The sequence below is a fragment of the Panthera onca genome, chromosome A3 (assembly GCF_046562875.1).
Source record: "Panthera onca isolate mPanOnc1 chromosome A3, mPanOnc1 haplotype 2, whole genome shotgun sequence".
Classification (NCBI taxonomy): Eukaryota; Metazoa; Chordata; class Mammalia; order Carnivora; family Felidae; genus Panthera; species Panthera onca.
The window spans coordinates 51,386,212-51,410,687 of NC_138341.1; the positions used below are offsets into that span (position 1 = coordinate 51,386,212).

At 35.3% G+C, this 24,476-nt stretch overlaps 1 protein-coding gene and 1 pseudogene across 7 annotated transcripts in view; both read left to right on the forward strand.

Moving 5' to 3' along the window:
* The window catches only part of EXOC6B (exocyst complex component 6B), a 609,008-nt gene that overhangs the window by 370,485 nt on the left and 214,047 nt on the right, over positions 1–24,476 (forward strand). The gene's annotated exons all lie outside the window — the stretch shown is intronic.
* Positions 20,383–21,889, forward strand: LOC132688175 (ATP synthase F(0) complex subunit C2, mitochondrial pseudogene; annotated as a pseudogene).

Consider the following 24,476-nt stretch of genomic DNA (forward strand, 5'->3'; position numbering starts at 1 on the left):
ATCATACAAGTCAGTATATGGTAGAATAGAGATTTAGATTGAGGCCTCCCATGCTGAAGCCCAAGATCTTTTTGCTATAGTAAACAAGTTGCTTTTTTCCCTAAAATTTTGAAGACTAAAGGAGTAAGTTTGGTTTGGAATTTGTGGAGGTTCTTTCGAATTGAGGTGTCCTAGCAAAGTTCTAGGGAAGGGGACTGAGAAACATCATCAGGATTAGATCAGGGATAATAGATCACCATTGAGGGCAACTAAGGGCGTGTGATCATTATAGGAAGACCATAATGCACTTTATCTTTATGCCACTTTATTTTCAGATGTGTATTTCAAAAACACCTGTGTGTCTGTCATGCCCTCTGCTTAGAAATTTTTAATGATTTGTGCTTTTTCTAGTATAACTCTTAGTCACATTACCTATATTCCCTGTAATTCCTCTACATAAACCCTTGACTTCAGCCAAGTAGATCTGTTCACTGTTATCAAACATACTACGCTTATTTCTGGTTGTAAACTTTTGTTCATGGTTTTCTTTCTCCTTGGAAGGACTTATCATCTCACTTTCAAATCTTTCCTTCCTTTAAAATACAACTCAAAGCCTGTTTTCCCAGTGAAGTCTTTCTGGACTGTGCACCCCACCCCCCGCCCCCCAGCTGAAGTCATATCCCAAGGGCTTGACTTTCTTATAAACTTATACAGATCTTAATGGTTTCATTCTCTATTTAAAACGTAAGGTATGTTATCTTAAATTACTGCTTTTTTAAAAAAATATAGTCCCTTTATCATCTCTCAGGTTACAAGTTCTTTGAAGGAAAATGTCTTATACTTTTTAATATATCCTCCAACGCTAAGTAGGTATCCAGTGAATGTCATGATGAGATTGGATGAGTCTGATAGCAACATGGAGCAGTGACTTCCAACTCACATGACTGTTTGCTATCACATGACATCTTTTCTATTACAACTCTCTAATATAAACTTATTTTGCTTTACAATTCCATCTCTTCGAGAATGAAGTTGGGAAAACACTGCAAAGGTAATTTATCCAAGTTCCCAAGAAAGAAAATAATTGCTGCTTGGGAATATTGCAGTCAGGTCATTCTAAAGTACGTTTTTACTTCTTTGACACGATGGCAAATTTGAGCCTGCCATTGGTGCCAAGATACTGTAGCACGTTTAGTGCACATGTTGTGGGGTGAGGAGTTCACAGTTAAATGAACAGGAATCTGGTACATGCCACTGTTCTGCAATACTTTCATGGTGGTTTATAGCCACAGTTTTAATATGGCTTAGTAAGTGCTTGAACTTCTCTAAACAAATAACACACATTACTGGGAATCAGACACAGTGCATACTTGCCCCTGGGGACTCCTCCTACTTTGAATTAGCAACTACAGGCTTGTTGCTCTTGAGCTCCCTGGCTGTAGATGAGGCCCAGACCCTGATTAAGGAAAAACTACTTTCTTAAAAAGTGATTAGAGTCTCTCTCTCTCTCTCTCACAGACACACACACGCAGCCAAAAAAATGAATTTTCTACCTTGAAATGCTTCCCTGATATTTTTAAAAAGAGTTTGTGTTTACCACATACACTTGTTATTTTTATTTCATTTAGGGTAATTGGCCTTTACAGTGTTCCTGCAAATGAATGATTTACTCTCTTTAACTGTTCCAGGATGGAGACTTTCGTCAGTACTTACAGTGATTGTCACACTAAAGAAGCAAAGCCGCTTTAAGTTCTGTGTTTGTATATGTGTGTTTTGTTCTGTTTGGGTAGATTGCTATTTTTTGTTTTTATTGGAAGTTTCCTTTAATCATTGTGTATCGTGGTAATTCCTTTGGGAGATAGTGTTAGGATCAAGAAAGAGGTGACAAGGACCTGAAAATGGGAGGCCGTCTTTCAGTAGACAAATGGGTCCTAACTCTGCAGTTTCAAGAAGTCTGACATGAACCCCTTGAGTTTTCTTTAGAACTCTACTTTTGGTGCTATGTTGACCATATCTGTATTTCTGCTGTTGTAAAACAGATATGGTGACCCCTATGGCTCCTTGTTTTAGTTAAGAGTCCCCTGGAAAAATGTGTTTTTTAAAAAATAGCCCATCTTTTAGAGAAGGGAATAACTTCATTTGCTATTTGTTTTTTAAACTGAAGAATAACGAACCTAGAAGAGTGAACAAATCATATAGTTTGAAGAATGTTCACCAAGTAGGTCGTCCTGTGTTTTCAGCATGAAGATCAGGAAACAGAACATTATCAACTTCCCCATCAAATCTCTACCTTTCTTCCTGAGGGTAATCACTATCCATACTTTCAGTACCTGTAGCTTGGTTTTGCTTGGTTGGTAGAACGATGCAGCATGTACTCTTTTGTGTCATTTCTTAGGCTCAGCATTACAATCATGAGGTATATCCATTGCATGTAGAAGTAATATAGGTTACTCAATGTCATCTCAAGGGTCCTTATAAAAGGGAGGTAGGAGTGTCACAGAAAAGGAGATATAATGATGGAAACAAAGGTCAGATTGATGTAGACAGGAGCCAAGGAAGGTGGGAAGCCTCTAGAAGCTGAAAAAAAGCAAGGAACAGATTTTCGCCTTAAGCTTTTATAAGGAATGTTGCCTTAGTTTTATAAGACCTATTTTGAATTCCTAACCACCAGAACTGTAAGATAATAAATCTGCATTGTTTCAAGTCACTAAATTTAGGGCAATTTGTTACAGGAGCAATAGGAAGCTCATATAACTGTACTATAACATGTTGGTCTTCAGACTCTTTACACTATTAAAAGTTATTAAGGAATTCAAAGATCTTTTGTTTATGCTATTTATAGCTGTTAATATTTAACATATTTGAAGTTGAGACTGAGAAATTTAAAAATATTTCTTATTTTTTAATTTTTTCATGTTTAGTTTTGAGAGAGAGACAGCGTGAATGGGGTAGGGCAGAGACAGAGGGAAACACAGAATCTGAAGCAGACTCCAGGCTCTGAGCTGTCTGCACAGAGCCTGACGTAGGGCTCAAACCCACGAACTGTGAGATCATGACCTGAGCCGAAGGTGGACACTTAACCGACTGAGCCACCCAGGCGCCCCATAAAAATATTTACTTATTTTAAATAATAACAATAATATACTTTTATTTGTTAACCTGAATAATATATTTTTCAAGAAAAATGACCATATTTTCCAAAACAAAAGAAATGTAGTGAAAAGAATGGCATTATTTTATGGTTTATACAGCTTTAATGCCTGGCTTAATAGAAGAAAGTCAGATATCTCAAATCTGCTTTTGTAACAGTCTGTTGTAATCAATTGTTTTGTTTAAAGTATATGATAAAATCTGGTCTCACAGGTATGTTGCATAAAGGAGGAGTTCTTTAATGGTCTGTTCAGATTATTGTTGATATTCTTTGACATTACAGCAAAACTTGACGTGATAGTTTCATAAAGGTTAGTTGTAATGTGGAATCTGAAATCTTATCAGTGAATGTTTCATATTCTGTTACCTTAATGTTCATTGGTCTGTTTTGTGTTTTGAATAGATCTTTTACCCATGTGTGATTTTGTAGCATTATGCATATATCATTTAGAAAATGTTGGTTTACTCAGTTATGCAGATCTTCACAATGTTGGCATATTTTATTATATAATACCAGAAAAACACAATCCACATTCAGTCATATTACCACCAGTCTCATTCAAAAAGTCTTTTAAGAGGGGGCCTGGTGGTTCAGTTGGGTAAATGTCCAACTCTTGATTTCAGCTCAGGTCATGATCTCACAGTTGTGGGACTGAGCCCCACATCTGGCTCCGTACTGAGCATGAGCCTGCTTGGGATTCTCTCTCCCTCTCTCGCTGCCCCTCTCCCCCTCAAGCATTCTTTCTCTCTCTATCAAAATAAATAAATAGACATTAAAAAAAATAAAGTCTCTTAAGTATTGGGAAACTATATCATGGTGGCAGATACTAGTTTTCCAAAATTCATATTTTTGCTTCTAGGCTTGACTTGTGTCATTGGCAACTAATACTGCCAGATGTTTTCTTTAAAGTGGCGGGATCATTTCAATCATTTTTAAGAAAATGCCTACCGAAACCCCAAGTCTGAATAACCATAATTTGTCTGTCAGCTGTTCTTTCAGGTGAAAAGGGTGTTCCATGAAAAAGAGGCTAGTTCAGCTTGCACCCAAACAATTACACAAATGTTTTCCTTTAGACGGTTATCATCCTTTGCTATGCAACGTAAATGTTTTATGCATATGTCCTGATTTGTCACATAGAGCCGACCCAGGGCTTGAATCCATGGACTGCGAGATCATGACCTGAGCTGAAGTTGGACACTTGACCAACTGAGCCACCCAGGCGCCCCTGCAACATAAATGTTTTATGCATACTTCCCAATTTGTGACACAGAATATAAAAAAGTCAAACTGAAGAGTTGGGATTTAATAAAATGAATAATTTTTACTGCTTCAACAAAGACATTCTTAAATGAAACTGGCATTTTGTTTTATTGTGACTGCATGGTGTTGAAGAATACAAAGGTTACTAGTACAGTTGGGTACCATAGGGTTAATTCATGCTAAGGTACCAGTGGTTTTGCCAGTCATTGCTTTTGCAAATATCAGCACAAGTGAAATGTCATCAGTGTGAATGTCAACACAGTGAAAAAAAGACAACATCTTAGTGTTGTTATGAAAGTTGTTTTGACTTTGTGGACACCTTGAGGGGTGTCCAGAATACTCTTTGGCATCTGCAGACTACACTTTGAGAACTAATCTGCTGATTATGAGTTCATTATAGGATATATGTATCACGAACAATTGTTCCCTAGAAAATGGCTTGCCTTTTCACTCTCTTAATGGTGTCTTTGGTGCGTATTGCCCTTTGAGAAGTATAAATTTATTTTGTGGTACAATTTTTCAAAATTAAACCTTTTTCCCCCCCTAAGGAATTGACATATTGGTCATGACAAGTTGGTCACATTACCATTTTTCTTTTTTTTTTTTTTTTTTTTTTTTTTTAATTTATTTTTGGGACAGAGAGAGACAGAGCACGAACAGGGGAGGGGCAGAGAGAGAGGGAGACACAGAATCGGAAACAGGCTCCAGGCTCCGAGCCATCAGCCCAGAGCCCGACGCGGGGCTCGAACTCACGGACCGCGAGATCGTGACCTGGCTGAAGTCGGACGCTCAACCGACTGCGCCACCCAGGCGCCCCACATTACCATTTTTCTATTCTACTTCTCTGTGCCGCACTTCTGATTTCCAGTCCTTCTATTTTCTTCCTTAGTAGGTTGGAATTGTCCATTCTCTAGTGTTGGTGTATGTGATCTCTGCTCCTTACAAGCCTGCATTCTTTACATTCTTTAATTACATAGCTTCAATATACTTTGTTTTATGGTTCAAACATTGCAGGTAACTTGAAGCATTCATGATATTAACTGGAGGTTGGAGAGGAAAAGGGAAAGATTATAAAAGTGAATCTCAATTACACGAAGGTAGAATTTTCTAGATCACAGATATTTTTTCATGAACAGTTTTAAGTCTAGAAGATTTTTATTTCAGGACGTGAGTTATTCAATATTATCTTAAAATCATGAACCTTTAAATGTAGTAAATAACAATATAGTCTATCATGTAGTAAGCATTTAATAAATATCAGCTACAAAATTTATAGCAGATAATATTAAATCTTACATTATAGGTATTGTTATTATTAAAACTTGAAAATCCTTCTGTAATATATACAAGAGACATCAGTTATTTCATTATTAAAGGAAAAGTATTGATTTGCTGCCTTGTAGGTGGTAAAGGAAATATGAGATGTCAGTTCCCAAGGGGACATTTAATTGTTCTCTTTCTTTAGGGTTTCCCTTTCCTTTAACAGTGGCCCATAGGGATCCTTCCAGTGTTTTTTGTTTATCTCTTTACCTTCCTGGTGGAACCTGGCTCCCAAGTGTAGGGCAGGGACTGAGTCTAATGAGCATGAGCTTTATAGCATGTTGAGTTTCAATAATAATGCTTAAAACTTCAGTCCTAGTTCAGCTCTGAAGTTAGTGCAAGGCACCAGACTACTGCAAATAATATGGCTATGATTAGACCTGATGATACCTATTTTATGGTATTGAGAGAAGCTTGCTTGCTAGACCTGGCACAATTGTATTACTGATGCTAACTGTAGAAAATCATGAGGACTGCCTGGGGACAGTTGTCTGATTCAATGAATTCCTCTAATTATGTTATATAGCATTTGATCTGCTTTTGATGAACAGCTACTACTACCCAAGACTACCAAACTGTAATGTCTTTATGGATAACTTGTCTGTGACTCACCTTGATCCTGTTTTGCCATGAGTTAACAAGTAACCTCTTCCATTGTTTAAATCTTCTGCTATTTTTAATCATGTGGAAATCATGTGATTAATTTTTAATGGACCTATAACCTCTGCAATATATGGCCTTTGCCTTTCAGGGCCCTCTGGTAAATTTGCTAGTCTGTCTCTGGTGTCTCTTTGGAGATTGAGCAGATATTTGGCTTATTAAGTGCTTCTAGTCCAAAAACCTGGAAGACACTCTGAGAATGTGATCTTATCCAAATACCAGAGTTTAGCTTTTTTTTCCTCTTTCCTTCTTATCTTGTCTACATTAATAGGAATGCTGAGGACCCTGGCACAGTTTTCTGGAGACCTCATTTTTGTCTGTTTATTTATTATTTTTCTAAAGGATAGACATCCCATCATGGAAAGGAAGCAATTTATAGCTGGCTGCTGTGAGCATTGTTACTGGCTCTTACCATTAATTTGCTACCTTTTATTTAGAGTAAAATCTGGATACCCAATAGCCCTCTGTCTCTTCTTCTAGAAATGGGAAAGCCAAATGCTGGAAAACTTGGTTGCATAGAATATGGATTTGATCTGTTTTGAATGGATCTAACAAGTAGAAGTTAGAGAGAGGAAAATTAAATAGAGCATGAACTAGTTAATTTATGGTCAACATTAGAACAGAGAATAGATGATTTTTAATGGAATGTTATAAAGGTAATACACACATAGGTTAGACTGTTACAAAGGTAATACATACATAATGTTAGACCAGCACTGTGTCTCCAACCCTGACATTCCTGTGCTTCTTCCTCTGTGTGCTGGAATCACATATGAAGAATAACTTGGTGTCTAATTTGATATGATTTGATACAGTATGTGTGTAATGTTTATAGGTCATCCAGCACAGTAACTATGAAAACATATTAAAAATTATACTAATAGTTAAGATAATTTTAAATCAAGGCCTTAATTTGAGGTAATTTTCACCTTATATTTCTTAATTTGCTCTTATGTAGTTATTAAATACTTGTGTTTGACCCAATATAGTTAGTTGTAGAACTTAATTGGGAGGGACCTGTTCTAAAAGTTTATCACTCTGTCTCCAATAACTGCAGTGGGGGGAAGAAAAGATAATGCTGTAAAACAGCTTAGAAAGTGGAATTAGGAACATAAATAGCAAAGGTAAAGGATTTATTTCATTTTATTTTTTATTTTAATTCCAATATAGTTAAATCCAGTATTGTATTGGTTTCAGGTGTACAATACAGTGATGTAATGATTCTACACATTACTCAGTGCTTATGGTGATAAGTGTCCTCTTTAATCCCCTTCACCTATTTCACCCATCCCCCCACCCACCTTTCCTCTGGTATCTGCCAGTTTGTTCCCTATAGTTAAGAATCTGTGTTTTGGTTTGTCTCCTTTTTTCTTTGTTCGTTTGTTTTGTTTCTTAAATCCCACATATGAGTGAAATCTTATGGTATTTGCCTTTCTCTGACTGACTGGCTTCATTTAGCATTAAACTCTCTAGATCCATCCACTTTGTTGCAGATGGCAAGATTTCATTCTTTTTTATGGCTGAGTAATATTACTGTGTGTGTGTGTGTGTGTGTGTGTGTGTGTGTGTGTGTGTGTGTATACACGCCACATTTATCCATTCATCTATGGATGGACACTTGGGTTGCTTCCATAATTTGGCTGTTGTAAATAATACTGCAGTAAACAAAGGGGTGCATATATCTTTTTGAATTAGTGCTTTTTGTATTCTTTGGGTAGTACTGCAATACCCAGTAGCACAATTACTGGATTATATGGTAATTCTATTTTTAATTTTTTGAGGAACCTCCATTCTGTTTTCTGCAGTAGCTGCACCAGTTTGCATTTCTACCAATAGTGCAGGAGGGTTCCTTTTTCTCCACATCCTCGCCAACCTTCATTGTTTCTTGTATTTTTTATTTTAGCCATTCTGACAGGTGTGAGGTAGTGTCTCATTGTGGTTTTGATTTGCGTTTCCCTGATGATGAGTGATGTCGAACACCTTTTTGTGTATCTGTTAGCCATCTCTATGTCTTCTTCGGAGAAATGTCTGTTCATGTCTTCTGCCCATTTTTTAATTGGATTATTTGTTTTTTGGGGTGTTGAATTTATCTGTTCTTTACAGAGTTTGGAAACTAGCCCTTTATCAAATATGTCATTTAGAAATATCTTCTTCCATTCAGTAGGTGCCTTTTAGTTTTCTTGGTTTCCTTTGCTGTACAGAAGCTTTTTATTTTGATATAGTCTCAATAGTTTATTTTTGCTGTTGTTTCCCTTGCCTCAGGAGACATACCTAGGAAAATGTTGCTGTGGCCAATGTCAGAGAAGTTACTGCCTGTGCTCCCTTCTAGGATTTTTATAGTTTCAGGTTTCACATTTAGGTCTTTAATCCGTTTTGAGTTTATTTTTGTGTATGGCCTGAGAAAGTGGTCCAGTTTAATTCTTTTGCATGTAGCTGTCCAGTTTGCTCAACAATCACTTGTTGAAGAGACTATCTTTTTCCTATTGCATATTCTTTCCTGCTGTGTCAAAGATTAATTGATCATATAAGCATGGGTTTATTTCTGGGCTCTCTATTCTGTCCCGTTCATCTTTAGTCTGTTTTTGTGCCAGTACCATACTGTTTTGGTTACTACAGCTTTGTAGTATGTCTTGAAATCAGGGATTGTGATACCTCCATACCTCCAATTTTGTTCTTTTTTTTTTTTTTTTTTTTTTTAAGTTTGCTTTGGGTATTCTGGATCTTTTGTGGTTCCATACAAATTTTAGGATTATTTGTTCTAGTTCTATGAAATATGCTATTGGTATTTTGAGAAGGATTGCATTAAATCTGTAGGTTCCTTTGGTAGTATGGACATTTAGTAATATTTGTTCTTCCAATCCATGAAATGGAATATCTTTCTATATGTTTGTGTTGTCTTCAATTTCTTTCATCATTGTTTTATAGTTTTCAGAGTACAGGTCTTTCACCTTGCAAAGGTAAAGGATTAGAACATAATTTCTAGCTTAGTGCTCTGGCGTAAGACTTCCAAAGTCTACATAATATGAGCTGTGGATTATTTTCCTTATAGGCTTAAATGTAAGTGAAACAACAGATTGGCAATTATGTACTTTTATTTTGCTTTCTGACACTATGGAATCTCATATGACTGTTTTTAATTTGTGAATATATAAAAGAATGCTAGTGACACTGTATCTCTCCTCAGAGTCCTTAGGCATCTTCCCAGATGGAAACTGTGACAATTATAGTGTCCTCTCCATGACTGGACAGAGTTTCTATTGAAGTGACCTGATCCATGGTGAATCTCCTGTCCAGATGTTCTAAGACAACATTGTACTCCCTATTTATAAAGAACTCTGGCTTGAAATTTGAATATATTATTGATTTAAGCAGATGCTCCAAACCAAGGGAGTTTTTTTTTAATAGCACAACATATGGTCATTTTTGCTAATTTTTATAGTTTACTTTCATGTTCTATACAGCCACTATTTTAGTTGTCTAGGTGGTATGTTTGGTTTATCATTTAGTTCATCTATTCAATGTTCCCATGATAAAATCATTTTGTTAATTGAGAGACAATGATAATGGATATCTGGACTTTCCTCCCACCTTAGATTATTATTTCAGGTACACCTTAGGTGAGAATGCATGAAGAAAAATATCAAAAGAACCTTATTTTCCTCTATGTAAGCTGTTAGATTATCGTTAAGTTGATTTTGTAAACAGTTGCCTAATCACGTATATCAGTCACTTAAATTAATAGAGGATGGAGTGTATTCTTTTGAGATAGACTCCTATCTAGAGTTAGATAACATAACTGTTTTTCAAAAAGATGAGAATTCAAAAAATTATATAACAGTTTGGTATACTACATAATCTGGTAGAAGAGAAAAGAAAAGACAACTTTAGTTTTATGCTGAGCATGGAGAATGCAGCAAACCAGTAATGTTTTCTGCTAATAAGGCAGCCTGTGTCTTTTCATATTACCATATAGTGTCTACCCTGATGCCTAATATACTTCAGCCCACACAGGTTAGGGAAATGAATTTCAGAGGCCTTTAGTGACTTATCTAAGCTTATTACAACTACTTAATAGAAAAACAAAATAAAATAAAATAAAACCCAGATCCCTCGATTCCTTGTCCAACACTCTTTTCAGATACCATAGTACTTTCCAGATTCTTTTCTGCTGTACTATGTGTATGTATGTTTGTGTGTGTGTGTATACATACAGATAATATATATGTAGTATATGTATATATGTATATGTATGTATATATGCATATATACACATGCATGATAGATTGATTGATTGGCAGGTAGATAGTCTAGGTGAAAGAAAAATACAGTATGGTATATGGTAATTCCCCCTGCCAGGAAACTCAGTGTGATCTTGGAGTGGTAGCTTCAAAACCTTTTATCTCCATTTCCTCATACAAAAATAGTTTTTATGTTCAGCAGTCATTCAAATGAGTTCATTGAACCCATACTATGTGAAAAGCACTAGACAGGTATTTGAATGATGACCGGTCAGTGTAAAATATGGTCAGTGCTCTGAGAGTGATACAGATAAAGCACAGTGGATGTTCAAGCAGGAGTTCTGAGAGAGAGGAAGTTTGGAATGATTTTATGAAGAAAGTAAGAAAGAAAGGAATGATTTTATGAAGAAAGTAAGAAAGTTACTTTGAAGAATTTTTAGGAAAGATCTTTTAAGACAGAAGTAACCGTATTTAAAAAAAAAAAGGCAGTAAAGCTCGAAAGCTTGGTGGGGCAGGGGTGGGTGTGGGAAATACTGAGTAGTGTGATATTTCCTGAACTTAAGATATTTAAAGAAAAATAGCAGGGCAAAGTAAATCGGAAAAGGCAATAGTTGGGGCCAGACTGTGGGAATCCCAACTAGCAAGTTAAGGGAAAATGGAGAATCACTGATAGATTTTGAACAAGGAAGTGTGAATGAAAATCATAGCTTTCTTTCTGGAAAATTAATTTGATTGCAGGAGATTGGATCGGGGATGGAACAAATTATAGATAGGAAAACAAATTAGCAACCGCGGAATTTCTTCTAGTACATCTAGTTCAGATTAAAAAATGTTAGAATTGACAGAATAGAGATAAAGAGAGAATTACTAAGAGAGATATTATGGAGGTAGAATCAATATAAGCGGATAATGAATGGATGTTTGGAGCAAGGGGAGAGTTACAGATGACTGACAGCTTTGAGCCAGGAGTTGAGAGGGCGAAAATATCAACAAGATAGATAGCCTGTAAAGAAGAGATGTTTTAGGAAGGCGTGATGAATTTAAATTTGAACATGACTTTGGGGTCATTTAATGTGTGCTTATTCTTAGGATTGGAGTGTTATGCATAGGACATTGTATAAAATATTTGGTATAAATGGACCTCAATGGTTCCTTTTATTGATGTGATTCTGTCTTTCGACTTTGTCCTTTCATAGAAATTTTAATGGAGAAGTTATTGTCCTGTATTTAATGAAAGCATATTTCTGATATTGAAATTTCTTAAATGTGTTAACTCAGTGCATGTAGCTTCTATATTGTATATATTGTTAGTGGTCAGTTATATAGCAAGAAATATTACTCTGTTATTATGATTCTGGGGATTTATTCTTTTTCACTACAAGAGATAGAATAGGATGTTAGCTCAGAATAACACTCAAGTCTTCATTTTTACTTTAGAAAAAAAGAAATGTCTTAAAAAATTTTTATGTTTATTTAATTTTGAGAGAGAGAGAGAGAGAGGGAGAGGGAGAACCGCAGGAGAGGGGCAGAGAGAGAGGGAGATAGAATCTGAAGCAGGCGCCAGGCTCCGAGTTGTCAGCACAGAGCCTGACACAGGGCTTGAACCCATGAACTGTGAGATCATGACCTGAGCTGAAGTCGGACGCTTAACCTACTGAGCCAACCCAGGCACTCTGAAAAAAGAAATGTCTTAAATATGGCCAAATGTAAAAACGTAAAGAATTATGTTTAAATGTTTTAATTTATGGCTTTTACAATAATCTTTATATTTCTGTATCTGCAAAATAAGCCTGCTGAAGTTGTTTCTACCAAAATAGATCTTATTTGTTTAACAAAAACTATACACTATTAGTATACACAAACTGTTCTAAGTTACTTTACAAATATTAATTATTTAAGAATCCTGTGAGATTGGTAGTATTTTGCTCATTTAACAGGTGAGGAAACTCAAGGACCGAGAACTTAATTAAGTTGCCCAGGATCACACAGCTCATAAGTGGCAGAGGTAGGGATTTTATTGTCTCTAGATCCTGAGTAAAAGCAACATCAGCCTTTTACAGAATCAGTGTGGTGGTTTTTTGACACCTGATGTTTCTCTGGACAGCATGCCGGAAAGTAAATTAAATTAGGCTTTAGGAAAAGTTTCAAAAGGAAATTCTGGTCCAGTGCCTCAGCACGTGAGTATCTTGCTTTAGACATCCATGTAGCAAGACTCTAAACTGGGTTCTGAAGTGTTAATGAAAAGAGAATGCATTAAATGTGAGTTGAAGATGATTTCTGAAAGGGTTGGGAAAAACTGTATGCACTGGGCTGTAAAAGTGCTTCTTTATAAGATTGAGAATTATAGGCCCAAGTTTCAGAATCACGGATTTTCTCTGTGATGTGTTCCTGATCAAGTGTCAACGTAACTTCATAGTCTAATGCCTTAGATAAATTGGTGGCGATGCACTTGTAATTCAATGACATTTCCTTCTCATTGTTCAATTTATTTTATTTTTATTTCCGTAACTTTAGAATAACTTGAGCTCCTAGAATTTGAGGTTCACTGCTTTCAATTTAATTAAGACTTATTTATTGAGTACCTACTATGTGCTCAATGATGCATTGTGCTGCTTGGTAAGGTTATAAGGATGAAATATCCTCTCCATGAAAGAATATAGTTTAATGATTTAGAGTATTGCTGATTTAACTGCGTGGGATGTGTTTGGAATCCAGCTGTCCTGAAGATGCCTTTTAAGAATAATTCATCACTGGAATAATAGATAGAGATTTACTCCAGATTTAATTCTTCATTCTCACTAAAGATCTAGATAAGAGCACAACCTGATCCTTCTGTTCTTAATTCAGGGTCCAGTATTGGTGGAGGCAATGTGCAGTAAAATTTAAATAAATAAACTCATCAAAATAATTGTTTAAAATTCATTATGAAGTTGTTGGTGAATTTTATTTGGAGCTATGATACCAATTCTGAAAAAGTATGTGTAGAGTGAGGTTTTCTATACTATGTAAGTATTTTCTATACTAGATATTCTATACTGCAGTACTTAAAAATGATTCTGTGGTCTTTTTAATGCTTTTAAGAAATTAAATCAGGTAGGCTGAATTATCTGATCTTTTTTGGTCTCTATAAATAAATTATAATAATTTATGATACTAATAGCATACCTTTGAGAAGATAAATTTTAGTATCCACATTTTACAATGGAGGAACTCAGGATCCTTATGGTTAAGCATCTTGTCTGTGTTCCCATAGCCATGAATTTTTTGGCCCCCAAATCTATGTCAAAGGTCCAGCTCCAAAGTTTGTTCTTTTTAATGTACAGAGTGTTACAGTTCTCACTGGCAGGATTGACAGTTCGGTTTCTTTGAATAGTTTCACCAAAATAGAGAAATTCAGGATTTTTTTTTCTGCCTTTTTATTTCCCTTTAATTAATTTTATCTGCTACTTTCAATGGAACTTGGTTGTGAAATGATATATTGAGTTATAAAGTTAAAATTTCCGTCTGGTATAACTTCTGTTTTCCTTTATATCTTTTTTTCCTCAGACTATCATGATGAGTTTTTAAGACTTATAGGGAGAAACATGTATTCCATCCATATTCTTGGAAGCAAAGACCAATTTTAGAAATGAGCAGAAGATGCTGGCTACATCAGTAGTTTGTTTTTGCTTTCTTAGGAAACTCTGCGGGTAATAAGATGAGGAAATGTAACTTTCTCAGTTATGTTAGGTCTTTAGTTGTATGAGTGTGTGTGTGGTTTTTAAAACAGTCCTAACACATTTCTAGATAAATTTGTCCTTTGATATAGTCTTGTTGGAAAGCAATACAGTTTTCCCCAAAGCGATGTATTTTGAGCCATTTTATGGATCTTAATTGTTTTATAATTATTATTTATTATCCCAAAGAGTGTCATTCAACTTAATTATTTCTTCATCCAAGAAATATTTGTTAAATGCTTATAGAATGCAAGAAACCATACTTAAGCAATCTACCCTTTTATTCCTTAGTCTTGGCTATTAAGCAAGGATTCGCGGTCATGGCACTATCGACATTTGGGGCTGGATCATTCTTTGTTGTGGGGGCTGTGTACTGTAGGATGTTTAGCAACATCCCTGGCCTGTACCCGTTAAATGTCAGGGAACCACTCTGCCTTCTCCCTGAATTGTGAAAACCAAAATGCTTCCAGACATTGTCAAATGTCCCCTGGAAAACAAAATCATCACTGCTCCAATGTCTGAATTAAAAATCTAAAAAAATATTACTCAGGTGATGAGTAATTGCTTCCACTGAAAACGATATAGTAATGGTCATGAAAGCTGTTCTAAAAGAGAAGTTTCAAAAATATTCAGAGCGTGATTAGCACTACTGTATAGCCTCCCGTGGTTATCTAAGTTAGGAAATAACTGTTTAAAAAGTTAAACCACTCTATGCTTATATATCTTATATCATTACTTGCCCTTTGTACTTTATTCATTTCTCCTAATATGGTCTGTTTGCTTTTAATTAGACTTTTTTAATCATATCAAACAATCTTCAATTTAAAAAATGTTTCCATTAGGGGCACCTGGGTGACTCAGTCGGTTAAACCTCCATCTTCAGCTCGGGTCATGATCTCATGGTTCGTGAGTTGAAGCCCTGCATCTGGTCTCTGCTGTCAGCACAGAGCCTGCTTGAGATACTCTGTCCCCCCTTTTTCTGCCCCTCCCCCACTCATGCACGCCCTCTCTCTGAAAAATAAATTTAAAAAATTGTTTCCATTATCTTCTAACATCTTCATCTTTTTATCTGCCTTTTCCATTTTGGGAAAGTGCAAGAATAGTCTTTTGGAAACAGTTGGCTGCTCATTTGACAGAAAGTGCCAGAATATTCGTAGAGGTCAAATGCAAATATCAAGATATATGACTCCCACAGTGGTTTTCAGAAAAGTTATTGGAATAGTGACCGTGTCATTGGAACCAGACAAAAGCTAACAGTAACTTTTTATTTTGTCCACTTATCTCTTAAAGGGACTAAATTAGTGAAAGTATCTTAGAATACTAAGTTCAAGGTAAAAATCAAATATAATTATTGTTAATTACAAAGGCCTATTATTTGATATCCCTAAATTTAATTTCATCAACTCTTATGTGAAATTATCTGAAATTTATGTGAAATTTTCTGGGAAAGGCGGCTAATTGAGCAGATTGCCTACCTGAAATACTTTCCAAAAATGGACAAAATGAAGCAAAAATAGAGTTGTAAGCTTCAGCCCTAAGTAAAACCATAGGAGTGACCCTAGCCCCATTCCAGTTATCAAAGACCATTTTCTTGATATTAATAACATTTGAACCAAATCAAAGTTGAGTGTCAAAGGCTGATACATAGGTCCCCAATTTCAAACAGGTTCTAGGTTCTGCAAAGTAAGTGAGAAAGTTCGGAAATATCTTATTGATAATGCTTAACTTAAAAGCACGGGGGATACAAATGGCAAATACCAAATTGGGGCTAATTTTCAGACTACAGAATAGAGGATGACAGAGGAGGTAGGGTTGAGAGAGTGGTGGCTTATACTCTTTATTTTTCTCAACCTGATTTCCTATTGTGGAAAAATCTTTCCAGTTGTGTTGTTGGTTCTGAAGTGGATAATTGCTAAAATCTAAAAGAATTACCCTCATGAATCTTAACATTAACTCAGGACACGAGAATCCTCCAGTTTGATAGAAGTGTTTGCAGACAACGTATTTGAGTTTAGGTCATCTCTGCTACATTCACTATTCTCTTTCATCCTCTCCCCACTTCCCAAAGCATCTGAAATAATGAACAGATGTTATATCCAGCCAATTTCTACACTTCCAGCTTAGATTATAAAGTGTGTTTTTAAAGCATACTTTGGTTAGAGGTAACCAAATTGTCCTTCTTAGCTAAATGATGGAGAAAGAACCTGTATATGAGGGCTACTAAAAAATAAGTGAAATAAATAGGAGCATAAAAGGCAATGGACGAATATATTTTGAAAGAAGAATTACTTCAGGAAACTGAAGAACACTTTAAGAAAAAATAATTCTCAACACTCTCATGGAGATAAAAGTGACCACAGACTGTATGATAAGAGATCAAAGACGAGTTTAAGAGATTAAGATATAGAGAAAAGAACTATAGTACTTTTATAGAACTAAAGTACAATTAAAAAAGAGTTGGCAGGGGTGGGGGGGGCGCATGAGTAAAACTATTAAAATAATTAAAACCACATTAGATACAGGGAGATGTGGAGTGAATGATGCCACAGATTGACTTAGGCGCAATTCTTGAGAAAAATCACATAAAATGCAGTTAAGAGAGATGAAAAACTGTTAGTGGAAATTTGTTGCTACAGAAGGAAAAAACTCATCCCTGGAATAAAAGACTTTAATCTACAGATTGAAAAGAGTTTACTAAATACTAGGAAAAAGTAATGAAGACTTAGAATTCTGGTAACTTTTAAGATTAAAAAATTTCCATAAGTATTACTAGAGTAAGAAAAAAGTCACCTACAAAGTTAAACAAAATTAAGTTGGCCCCATATTTTTTTCTCAGACTCCAGATGACACTGTAATAATGTCTATAGAATGTTGAAGGAAAACAAAATAGGTTACTTAGGTTAAAAAGTATAAAATTATTTTAAAACAAAAATTAAAAAATATTTTTTAAAAGTAAGAAATTATAGCCTCTATGAACCCTGTGTAAAAATTTGCTTAGAAAGAAGAGGAGTCAAAAGAAATCCATAAATGGTAAAATTACCATGTGGAAAGATTGGTGATGAGCAGATTAAACACAGAATAAAGCAGACTAGGGAAAAAGTATGTAATCAAATTTTCAAATAGAAAATATATCATTTAGAAATAGTAATTTGATGCTAGTTAGCTAGGATAAAAAGTTAAAGAGCCAGCAAAATGTAGTGTTCTGGCGGGGGTGGGGGGGTGCGTGGGAGGGAATATCATATTAACATGATAATTGCTTCATCCTTCTTAAAGGAGTTTATTTTTGAAGTATATAAATGGAAAAATAATGGCTTCAGCATACTAGTGTATTTCATCAGTTTCTTTTCACATTTTAACATCTCTGGACTTGGAATTTGTCTTGTAATCAACTGTGGCTTACTGATATAATTGGCACCATGTCTTCTTTCCTGATCATTTAAAAATAACAACGCATCTTATAATTATTGGCATTTTAAAGTGCATTAAATATAGATTTTAAACATATAAGATCATAAAATACAAGCCATAAAGCAAAAGATTGAAAACAAAAGAAATGCTGAGAGAGGAGGCAATAGGAACTAGCAGTTGAGAGCTCAGACTGTGGCGTCGGACTGACTTGGGTTCACATGGCAATGCCAGCAAATGTGGAAGCACAGTCAACTTATTTGTGTAACAGTAACACTGACAATTAGAAAATTTTCTATTGAACAATTCTGTGATCATAGAAGTAAACACTCTAACTTCCGGAAAATTTTAGAATAATGGTAATAAAAGCAAAACATGTCATAACCTATAAGGTACAATTAAGAAGGATACCTAAGGAAAATTCATAACTTGGATGTTTCTAGTTTAAATCTATCAAGAATGAGAAAACAATTATATGCATTTTAAAAAAAAAATCAGCAACTAAAGGATAGCAACAGGAACTAAATAATAATGGCAAAGCCATTAATCAATGAATTCAGTATCAGTTGAACTGATAGATTTAAGAGCTTTTTCTTTGATAATGTAAAAGTCATTAGTCTTAAGTTGGGGAAAGGAAGAAAGCCAGAAATATCCAAAATTAAAGATTTTGGAATATTAAAGGTTAAAGAATTGGGAGATGATTTAAGATACAGACAAAATTGAATGCTACAGCTTTGCACAAATCTATACTATACATTTGAAATTTTAGATGAAATATATAGTTTTCTAGGAAATTTTAAGCAGATTTTAAAGGGGTTAGAAAAATCAAAAGTTAGAATAATAGAAGAATAAAACTGTTACAAAGAGCTTATCTATCCTTACCTCTTAATTAAAATGCCTTCTAGATGGCTTCATGGATGAATTCTGCTTAACTGTTAAGGAACAAGTAATATTAATGCCATTAAAAAGGTTCTTGACATTGGAGATAGAAGGCATAATTAACAATTACATTCATGAGACAACAAAATATTGGTATGAAACCTGACATCAAAAAGTAAAAGGGGCACCTAGGTGGCTCAGTTGGTTTAGTGTCCGACTCTTGATTTCAGCTCATGTCATGATCCCAGGATCCAGCCCCCAAGTCGGGTTCTGCACTGAACATGGAACCTGCTTAAGATTCTCTCTCTCTCTCTCTCTCTCTCTCTCTCGCTCTCGCTCTCGCTCTCGCTCTCTTCTTCTCTCTTCCCCCTCCCTTCCCCCCCTCCCTCTGCCCCTCTCCCTCACTTGTGCACTCTCTCTCCCTCTCTCAAAATGAAATAACTCTTTAAAAAAAAGTTGAAAAAAATCAACAAGTCAATCTTGCACAATATTGATGAAAATCATCTTTAAAAATTCAGCAAACACAATAGACCGATGTATTAAAAGAACATAAGCCATTGTCAAATGAAATTCATCTATGAACGCAGGGTTAGTTCAATGTAATTCTGAGATTATACTGAAATACAAAAGATTAAATTTTGAATACCTAAAAACATTTGGTGTATAATTGAACATTCCTATAGAAAATCTTTATAAACATTAATGTATAAACATTTTCTTAAAATAAACGTGTGTGTGTGTGTGTGTGTGTCTGTGTGTATGTGTTTAAAGGGTTTTCTAGCATCATTACTTAATGATTTTTCTCTGGAGGTGCTTGCTAAGGCAATTATGGAAGAGCAACAAATAATAAATACAAGCAAATAAAAGGGCAACAAATAAATACATAAATAAGGTAAAATTATTACTACTTGTCAATTATATGGTCTAACATCTGGAATACCATCAAACCTAACTAAGGAACAATTGATTAGAAACAAAAAATATGTAATTTAATAATTACATTAATTTGTAGTTTTCCCATGTATAAACCAAAACCTAAAAAATGTAATGGATATAAAAATCCCACTCATAATAGCTACAAAAACATTAGAACATTTAGGAATAAACATGAAATATGTGAATACTGTATTGGGAAATTTATAAAACTCTACCAAGTATCATAAAATGACCTGTTCATATGGTAAAATGTTTGTCAATTATCCATTAATACAAAGCAGCACAATAAAAATCCCAGTGGGATTTGCATTGGATTTATTACAATTATGTACAGTTTATCTAGAAGAAAGAATGTGAGAAAAGGAATGATCAGTAAAATTCTAAAGAAAATTCTAAAGAAAATTAGGGAGAACTTTTTTTTTTTTTTAACCTAGTTTGGAAGGTTACACTCCATGGAGTAGCCAAGACTATTTGGGAATTTAATATATAATAAGTATATATCAGATCACTGGGAACCAGGATGGATTATGGGATAAATGTAACAACAGAGTTAAGATGGGGAAAAAATAGATTCCTTTCACTGTCCTTACACAAAGATTTAAATATGTGTGTTTAAAAAGTCACAAAAGTATTAGAAGAAAATGTAGTGGAGGTTTTCTTATCATGGTACAAAACACAGGGGCCATAAAGGAATAGTCTTAAATTTGATTGTGAAAGCTCTTTATTTTTTTTATTATTAAAACTCTTAATACTTCCCTGTCAAAATCACTGTAAAGGGTCCAAAGTCTAGTAAGAACAGACAGGGCTAATTTCATAATAAATATTAAAAGCATATAGCATGCTCTTAGATATTGAGTTAAAATACTACCAATTAAAAATGTACATGGTCAAGGTAGACGAGGTACACATGTTCAAATATTCTTTAACTCTCCAATCCCATAAAATAATAGTGCAGATATATCTTTTAAGTGGAAATAACTTACTAGCAGTGAAAGGAAAGAGAGTGTAACTGGTGCCCTCTCTGTCTTCTCTGCACGGGGAGCCACTCTCAGCCACAGCCCCTCATCCTTTGAAGCGTTATGCCTGTGCAAAGTTCCTTCCATCCCCTGCTTGATGAGGAGCACCTGTCAGCTGTTGAGCCAATCATTGTCTGCAGTGGTGCCAAAACAGTAGCTGCCCCATGTACCCTGACCTCACTTATTCCTAGCTGCAGCTTCCAAACTGGTGCCATTTAAAGTGACATCCACACAGCAGCCAAGTTCTTAGGTCTGGGGTAGCCGTCATAGGGGTGGCCAGCTCTGGGGCTGGAATTGGGACTGTGTTTGGGAATTTCATCATTGGTTATGCCAGGAACCCTTCTCTGAAGCAACAGCTCTCCTCCTATGCCATTTTGGGCTATGTACTTTTGGAGACCATGGGTCTCTTTCTCCTGATGGTGGCCCTTCTTCTTCACCATGGGAAGGAGCCGTCTTCACCTCCTTTGTCTTGTCTGCCCTGTATGGTCCTTTTCTTATACCTCCCCAGACAGGCTGGGGAAAATGGTTGGCTCAGGGGGTTGACAAAGAGAAGACAAATAAATACTGTATTAATAAGGAAAAGAAAAAGAATGCCATTGGCATACAAAATAAGGGAACTTTGAAATATAAACACACGTGCGCGCGCACGCACGTGTGTGTGTGTGTGTGTGTGTGTGATTATTTGGGGAAAAATACCGGAGTAAACCATTCTCTAAAGGTCAAGTATGAAATCACTCTTGTTCAAGTGTACCAAGCTGAGAGCCAGCATATTGGCTCCTCATTCTTTTATTTCCCTGCTGACTCGCTTAATTCTAGGATGATTAGGATAAGAGTACTGAGCAAAATGTAAGCAGAAGGGCTCTTGGATTTCTCCAGACTCTAGCCTACATATATTGTACCCCAGGAGAGAAAGTCCATGATTCCTTCTCTGCAGTGAGGTCAGTGAATAGAATTGGCAAGATAACACGGTATGTAACTCCACGGTAGCACTTCCCAGAAGCTATCTTGAGTTATCAGCATAAGCTTAACTCTTTCACAGATAAGTTATATTCTTCATGCCTTATTTTTTTCAGTGGCATAACTCCCTCTCAAACTCTTCACCAATACCCAAGGTGTAGTTAACAAGAGTATATTTGGCCCAGTTTTTACTTATTATTCATTTCAGGTTTTTTTCTTATGGTCATGGTGTGGGGTCCTATTACCAAGGCAACCGAGAGTGGATTATGTGCTATGCATCTTTTACTAACACTTTTAACTCCTTTTTGTATGATTATTTCTGTTTCTTTAGCTACCCTCATGCATAATAAAAAGGTTTCAAATCATTCTAAGGTTCTGACTGTCTTTACTAGTAGCTATACTCTTGTCTTTTTCCAGGTCTGACTTTTTTCCTACAATGTTTGTCTTACCTCTATAGAGTTCTTCCAAATTTAGCGATGTTTTCTTAATGTCTTTCCCTTTTCCTATAATAAATATCTGTTCTGGTAATTCTTATTCAACACTACTGACACTAATAGAGAATTGACTCTGGGACAATTGTCAGTGTGACTTTTTTTTGGAAAGAAGTTGACCCATTGGCTCTCTAACCCTCTCCTACTTCTTTTCAGTGGACAACTGAGAAGTGGCTCATGTGTCTAACAAAGTGTTTGGATATCACAGCTGACTTGATAAGGCAATCTCTATGTAGATAATGCCCTTTTAAGGAGAGGTGGGAGTCACTCACAGCCTGAATATAAACTGTCAGTCCACTCTCCCCAGAAACATGTCCCATCCTGTACCACAGTCACTGGGGACATACTACTGTAGATATAACCAGCATTAATAGAAAGATAAATGGATTCCTAAATACAAAGATGAATAGACAAATCAAGCCAGTAATTGAGGAAACCAACAACATGAAGGGTAGGCACTCAATGACAAAGAGAAGAACTAACATCTGACTTAAAAGAACTTCCAAAAGTAAGTTTAATTAATATCCTCAGAGAAATTCAAAAGAATGGAAATGTAAAAATTAAAAATATGCTAAATGAATTTTTTAAAACTCAATATATTAGCTAAATAGAATAGAAACAGCTGAAGGATGCTCTAGTAAGCTTGGATAAATGAGTATTAGCAACATTGGATACTAGAAGAAAATGAGTATTGTTAAGTTTCTGAAGGGAAATCATTTTGGAATTAGACTTCTATTATGCCTGAACTGGTATTTAAAGTGGCATAGCAAAAGAAAGACATTGTAGGATGTAGAACTCAGAAACTTTCAATCATTCTGTGAAATCACTAAGGAATGTATGTTGGCAAAGTTTAACGTAAATCCAGGCAAGAACAATGAGCATAGAAACTAGTAAATTCATAGTTAAAACTAAATGATATTCATGTATATTGTAAATGACAAATCTCAGATAATGTCAACATGCAGTAGATACTAGTTTGGAGAAAAGTAAGAGAAAACATCCAAGATTTTTGTCTTATCCCACTGGAGACTCTCAGTGTTGATTATCTTTAGATAATAACTGAAATACACCTTTTAAATGTTTTAAAATTTCAGGGTAGCGACTAAAAATATTAAAACAGGGGCGCGTGGGTGGCTCAGTCATTTGAGTGACTGACCTTGGCTCAGGTCAGGATTGTGCGGTTCCTGGGTTCGAGCCCCGCGTCAGGCTCTGTGCTGACAGCTGGGAGCCTGGAGCCTGCTTCGGATTCTGTGTCTCCCTGTCTTTCTGCCCCTCCTCTGCTTGCACTCTGTCTCTCTCAAAAGTGAGTAAACATTAAACAAAATTAAAATATTAAAGCAAAAACGTATAGCAGCAGAGGGAGAAACATAAACAGGAAAATTTAACTGATCCAGATTAGGAGAAGTTAAAAACAAAGTGTGATTAGAGAGAAAATATGAAATAAGATGATGGTAGTAAGTCCAAATGTGTCAAAAACGACATTAATGTAAAAATAGTAAAATTGTCTTTTAAACATAGAGACTATGAGATTTGCCTTAAATAAAAATTTGACTTTGTGTTGTTTACAAGAAATACCACTCAAATAAAACAGGATAGAAGGATATAAAAGAAATGTGTGAGCAAATATTCCAGCCAGATTTAAGAAAAAGAAAGCAATATTAACATTATGTAAAACAGAACTTAAGGCAAACAACCTCAAAATTAGATAAGAAAGGTATATATCACATTGTTAAAAAAAATACACAATACACAGGAAGATTAAAAGGGAAAAACTGTATGATCATCTCTGAAATATTGAAAACAATTTAATACTTTAACATGAAATCAACAGTTTAACATTTGATGTACTTTAACAGACATTCCTAATAGAAACTGAACAAGCTAATAATGAACAGAAACTTCATTGGTTTGATAGATGCTGTTTACCAGGGATATGGAACAAACATCATGTTTAATGGTGAAACATTAGAAACATCCTATTATGCCAGAGGTAGAACAAACAAGCCCGTTGTCACCACGGTCATTCAGTATTTTTCAGGAGGTCTGAGCCAGTGCAGTAAGACAGGAAAAATAATAAGCAGTGGGACTGTTGGAAAGGATGTGAGAAAGTTGTTTGTAGACCACGTGATTGTCCATTTGAAACAAGCCAAGACAACCAATTGCAAACATATTAGAATTAGTGAGAGTTTAGTAATAGTCCCCAATACAATGTTACATATCATGTTCTTCAGCTTTGTCTTTACCTTATACTATATAACAAAATGTGATGAAAATGGATTGCATTCACAACTGTAAGAAAAATGATAAAATACGTAGAAATAAATATGACAAGAAGTATGTACAACATATAAGAGGAAACACTGATATTTTATGAGGGACCTAGAAGAAAACCAAATTATTAGCAGGAAGAAAAAACAATAATCCTGGATAGAAAGATTCAGGGTGTGAAATAATCAGTTTAAAACAAT